Here is a 6,902-nt window from a genome sequence, read left to right as displayed (position 1 = left end):
TTGGATAAACCTACTCTAAAAGAGAAAAATGGATCTAGCTTCAACGGATCCTTGGATGGCTCGAAGTTCTTGAAGCAGAATCATGACACGAAAACAAGTTCAAGTAAGATCATCACTCGAAATAAGATTGTTATAGTTATAGAAGTTGAACCAAAGTTTGAATATGAGTATTACCTTATATTAGAAAGATATCTTACTGTAAATAAGAAAGATTTCTTGAGGTTGGATGATCACTCTACAAGATTGGAAGTAAGCTAGCAAACTTGGAAGTATTCTTGATTTTATGAAACTAGAACTTGTAGAATTTATGAAGAACACGTAGAACTTGAAGATAGAACTTGAGAGAGATTAATTAGATGAAGAAAATTGAAGAATTAAAGTGTTTGTAGGTGTTTGTGGTCGTTGGTGTATGGATTAGATATAAAGGATATGTAATTTTGTTTTCATGTAAATAAGTCATGAATGATTACTCATATTTTTGTAATTTTATGAGATATTTCATGCTAGTTGCCAAATGATGGTTCCTACATGTGTTAGGTGACTCACATGGGCTGCTAAGAGCTGATAATTGGAGTGTATATACCAATAGTACATACATCTAAAAGCTGTGTATTGTACGAGTACGAATACGGGTGCATACGAGTAGAATTGTTGATGAAACTGAACGAGGATGTAATTGTAAGAATTTTTGTTAAGTAGAAGTATTTTGATAAGTGTCTTGAAGTCTTTCAAAAGTATATGAATACATATTAAAACACTACATGTATATATATTTTAACTGAGTCGTTAATTCATCGTTAGTCGTTACATGTAAGTGTTGTTTTGAAATCTTTAGGTTAACGATCTTGTTAAATGTTGTTAACCCAATGTTTATTAAATCAAATGAGATGTTAAATTATTACATTATCATGATATCATGATGTATTAATATATCTTAATATGATATATATACATTAAATGTCGTTACAACGATAATCGTTACATATATGTCTCGTTTAAAAATCATTAAGTTAGTAGTCTTGTTTTTACATATGTACTTCATTGTTAATATACTTAGTGATATGTTTACTTATAATAATATCATGTTAACTATATATATATCCATATATATGTCATCATATAGTTTTTACAAGTTTTAACGTTCGTGAATCGCCGGTTAACTTGGGTGGTCAATTGTATATATGAAACCTATTTCAATTAATCAAGTCTTAACAAGTTTGATTGCTTAACATGTTGGAAACACTTAATCATGTAAATAACAATTTCATTTAATATATATATATATAAACATGGAAAATTTCGGGTCACTACATAATTGCACTTGAGACACATGTTGCGGGAGTTTCTTTAGCTCTCCAACTTCTTTGGTGAGGTTTTCTATTTGTTTCGAGAGATATTTTATGGTTTTGATAGGATCGGAGGCAGAAAGCGATGTTGCTGATGAAATGTGCTCTTTCGTGTTCCAATCGTGATGGTGCATAGTCATCTCCTCGATCAATCTCCAGGCCTCATCAGCAGTGAAGTTCATGAAGTTACCTTGAGAAGCAGCATCAAGAGTATACATACTATTCTGATTTAGACCGTTGTAGAAGGTTAAAATCTGATCAGAGCTCTTAAGACGGTGATTCGGGCATCTTCGAAGCAAGTGTTTGAATCTTTCCCATGCAGTGTAGAGTGATTCATCGTATGCTTGTTGAAAGTTTACGATATCATTCCTAAGTCTGATTTGTTTTGATGGGGGAAAGTACTTGATTAAGAAAGTTGTTGCCATTTCCTCCCATGAGGTGATAGAATTGGGTTCTAACCCCTCGAACCAGGCTTTTGCATGAAGAGTTAAGGAATAGGGGAACAGATACAGACGAACTACATCTTGTTCAACCCCGTTTTGTTTATATGAGTTGGATAAGGAGAGGAATTTATCTAAGTGAGAGCTGGGATTGTTAATTGGTAAGCCGTGGAATAGACAGTGATTCCGAATGAGTTGTATGATGCTATGCTTAAGTACAAAAGACGCTCCGTTAACCTCTAGATAGAGTATCGGTCCTCCTCGTCCTTCTAACGAGGGTTTGGTGATGTCAGCAAGAGTGATGCGTGTGGCCATCGTCGAACTATCGGCATGCATGTAAGTGTGCATGATATCGGATAGAAGAAAGGATGTGTCAGAAGAATTCTTAGCGGTCTAAGTAGGTTAACCCATCCTAAAGGTTCACTAATAAGGAAGTCCATTTTAAATTTTCTAATTAATCTAAATAAAGCTAATATTATCTAACCTAACTACGGTAAACTAGTAACTTCTGACAAAGCTAGTCTCAGTCAAAAGGTTCTCTTAAAAACTAACTAACCTAAACAGGCTCCAAATCGTATAACAGCTCCACGGCAGCGGCACCAAAAATTTAACTACTCCCGTGATATGCTAGAATCGGACGGTTTATTTATGCGGTGTCGTTAGGTCGCAAAACGTCAATTCAGGATACCAAGAGAAGAAGTTGAATGTTTAATTTATATATGCTGGGCCTAAATCTATTATTCCTTCATATGGGTTAGCAAGGGCAAATATGACCTAGGGTCATTCCTTGAGCGGTCGAATTTGAAACGGAGCTTATCTAGATAATTTAGTAATTGAGATTGGGTTTATACACAATTTAGTATCCAAGACCAGTGGCCAGGTACACCTTGTGTGGAGAGGCAGGATCCTTTTGGTCCCAATAAATTGGCGACTGTTCGGAAAATCCAACAACCAAGTCCAACCGGTTTATTCTAGACACCACTTTATCCGGAATATCAAATTGTGTAAAGGCAATAGTTGGGTTGAATAGTATATATAATTTTAATTAAGATATTAAAGCAATATAATTAAAATAAGCTAACTAGCATGCAATAGCTAAGGACAGAGAAGACGTGGTTCACCATGATTTAAGATAACATAGTGTCGGGATGATTGCGAGACACTCCTTGGATAGATATACCTTGGTGTGAACAATAGATTCCCTACTAAGCGGTTTCCCGGCTAGTATGTCACGAGGAGCTAGGCTTTGAAGATTCTGATCGGATGGACTATGCTCAACTCCCGGCGCTTTATCTGGTTTAAGGATATAAGCGGCCCATCTTGGATACAGTGCATACCTTGAGCACACGAATAAAGTAGCATAGCCTTATATAGATGATATCCAACCTTTCTTAACACCTTAGTGTATCACCCAAGTGAGTGGTTATGATTATGTTTCGAATCCCTTTCTGTTAATGGTTTGGTAAAATCTAAGGGTTTGTAGACAAATTAGAACATCAGATAGTTCTCAGTCATCCTTAAAGATTTATAAGCTTAGTTTGTATTGTAGTGCGTTAAATTCCCATTTATGACTTAAACCAGCCCTTACTTAAATTTACCCAATAAATCCCTTAGTTATCCACCATGTACTAGACTTATAGTGGTTCCATAGCTTGTAACCTTGACCATGCCCAAGTGTTCCTATATGTCATACCCCGTCCTAATCCGTCCGGACGAAGTCACCACCATCTGGTTCCATTGCGATGATCGACTCTAAATAATGTCTTTACAATGATCAAATGCACAGCGAAAGATTTCTTTCATACCTAAGAATAAACATGCTTTAAAGTGTCAACCAAAAGGTTGGTGAGTTCATAGGTTTATTATAAAACAATAAAATTCATTATTTTGATAGACCACAAGATTTAAATCCTGCATGGTAAAAATGGGCCCGAATCCTATACCCACCTGTAATGTACATGCGATATCTTTTAAATACAGTACACCTTTCTCGTGTACGAAATCATTTTCATAAATCATAGTAACCGTACACATATCTTGTGCACAAAAATAACATACACATAACCTATGTATAAAATCATTCTCTCGATATATAACATTCACATCAACTGGTGGCAATTATCATGTCCACATAATTCAATAGTGGCAATTATCATGTCTACATAATTCAATGGTGGCAATTATCATGTCCACATACTTCAATAATAATCCGCAGAACTTCTGTCTGCATAATAATTCATTCGAGGAATGTTTTGCTTGTGTCTATCAAGTCAAACATTTATAAAATCATTTCATGTATTCGCAGTTCAAAATATATTTCAAAAGCATTTAATAAAGCAGTTGTAAAAACAGCGCATGTATTCTCAGTCCCAAAAATGTAAAGAGTAAAAGGGAGCAAATGAACTCACTGTAATGTATTTTGTAGTAAAAATACATATGACGACATTGAACAAGTATAGGGTTGCCTCGGATTCACGAAGCTATATTATTCATATTTATATTAAAACATATAATCGAAATCGAACAAATTTATATACATTATTATAAATGATATAATTTTTATATTAATAAATTATATGTTATTTTATCTATTTAAATAAATAATAACTTTAATATAGTTAAGTGTTATATTATATATCTTTTTATATAAGCAATATTTTGTTTACATAATATAGTTACAATAATACTAGAATAAGTATAATGATAGAAATAATAATTTTCTTAATAATAATAATGGTAGTATTAATAATAGTCTTTATTTTTATACTTATAACCTTAGTAACATCATTAAAACTTTTATTTTCATAAACAATATTATTTTACTAATAATGATATAGATAATACTTGATAATAATAATAATAATAATAATAATAATAATAATAATAATAATAATAATAATAATAATAATAATAATAATAATAATAATAATAATAATAATAATAATAATAATAGTTTCAATGATATCAAAATAATAATTCTTGTAAAAATGATAATAATATATCAATAATAACAATAATCTTAATCTTAATCATAATAATAATAGTGGTAACAATAATAATACTTATATGATTATTAATAATAGTAATAACGGTTGTAATACTTTTATAATTATGATTGTGATATTAAAACAGATAATAATAATTACTATACTAATAACATTTATAATACTTACAATAACAATAATAATAATAATCACAATAATAATAATAATAAAGATAATAATAATAATAGTAATGATAATAATAATAATTAATATAAATAGGAAGGCAACCTCACAAAGAAAGAGTTCCCTAAAAAAAAAAAGCAGTCGTCGCCCGGGATCGAACCCGAGACCTCTTGTTCCACACTAATATCCATAACCATCAGATCTGTTCCGTTTTTCTGATTATAATCATACTGTAAATATATTTAACCCGCTAACCTATCTATATCTTCTTCTTCAAAATCACGATTGACAAGAGATTCACCAAATCCATAACAACGATTAATTTGTTTGGTTTTAGAACTTTAAAACGAAATAGAAACGATTCTAATGTAATTGAACATAATTTCATAGCAGAAAAGAAAAGAAAAAAAAATATATCAACATCACAGCTTCGTTTTGAAACCTATGAACTCAAAATTAAAAATCGACTTTTTAGTATGTTTCAGACCATGATTATAACATGAAGTATGTTCGAAATCCCTCCTATAAACTTTGTAAGTCATTAATTTCATCAGAAACAGCAACCAGAGTTCAAATTTCCCAAAGAACACGCTATTTGACTTTTATAAAAATTTACTTTGACTCAAAAATTCGTACTCATTTGGAAGAATTGGAGTCTGAAATTCTACAAATAGTTTGGCTAGATGAATCCTTAACTAACTACATTTACAGATTTTGAAACTTCATTCGAAATTGCTATTGATAAAAAAAATTACGCGTATAGGGGACTTATCTGTTTCCCTTTCTTTTCTGTGAAAATTCGCAGTTTAAAATTGATAGTTGATAATGATGGAGTAAATGTCGATTGTTTGTTATCAACTCTAATCGTTTATTATATAGAATTTAACGTAGTTACCAGCTTATTCGATCCAGGAAATATCAAACAAAAATAATATAAAGTAGATAGAAAATATATAAATAAAAAATAACTATGAGTTCGACTTCTAACTGATTTGGATTCATAATGAAGATTGAAATTGACAGAAGAATCAAGTAGGAAAGTAGATAATGAAAGGAAACAGATCGTGTATATATATATCTGTTTACATTTATTTTTATTAATAAATATAAATATATGTTATTACAATACTAATAATAATAATATAATTTATAATAATAAATAATATTGATAATTATAAAATAAAATAAAATAATAATATTGTTAATATTAATAATAATTATCATAATAATAATAATAATATTAACAATAATGATAATAACAATTGTTAATAATAATGTTATTAATGATAATATTATTAAATTATATTACTTTTATAATAATAATAATATTGATAATCTATAATAATAATAATAATAACGATTCTAAATGTTAATATCTAATAATAATACTAATATTAATCATTATAATTTTTCTACTAGTTATAATGATATATCAATAATAATAATAATATAACGAATCAATTATATCAAATTTCATAATTATGTATTATACATAATAATAATAACATTGTTATTAATATTAAATACATATTCTAATAATAGTAAAGAAAGTAATAATAATAATATTAGTAAGAAAAATGACAAGTTAAATGCGTTAAGTTTCATATCTATATATTATCTATAATAATATAACTAATACAAAGATTAATTAGTAATGATAATGTTCATAGTAATATTAATAATAACATTGATAGTAAAATACTAATACAAATATTAACAATAATGGAATACTAATAATATTAATAATAATAATGTCTAATAATAATAATACTAATAGTAATATTAATAATAATAATAATGAACGTAATAATAATATAATAACTATAATTAAATTTATAATTACAATTAATATATTAATATTATAATTTACTAACTACATTATATTTACTTTATTATATAATAACTTTTATTGAATATTTCTTATTCATAAGATTACAATATATTAGAGA

At 28.6% G+C, this 6,902-nt stretch overlaps 1 non-coding gene across 1 annotated transcript; it reads left to right on the top strand.

Annotated features, from left to right (window-relative positions):
• Window positions 1-1,616: 1,616 nt before the first annotated feature.
• LOC139846144 (small nucleolar RNA R71) lies at window positions 1,617-1,723 on the top strand. Its single transcript, XR_011758883.1, has one exon. It is a non-coding gene; the product is annotated as a small nucleolar RNA R71 (small nucleolar RNA).
• Window positions 1,724-6,902: the final 5,179 nt, after the last annotated feature.

The sequence above is a fragment of the Rutidosis leptorrhynchoides genome, chromosome 4 (assembly GCF_046630445.1).
Source record: "Rutidosis leptorrhynchoides isolate AG116_Rl617_1_P2 chromosome 4, CSIRO_AGI_Rlap_v1, whole genome shotgun sequence".
Classification (NCBI taxonomy): Eukaryota; Viridiplantae; Streptophyta; class Magnoliopsida; order Asterales; family Asteraceae; genus Rutidosis; species Rutidosis leptorrhynchoides.
The sequence above is the reverse complement of the archived record's forward strand: the minus strand, read 5'-3'. Positions and strand labels throughout refer to the sequence as shown.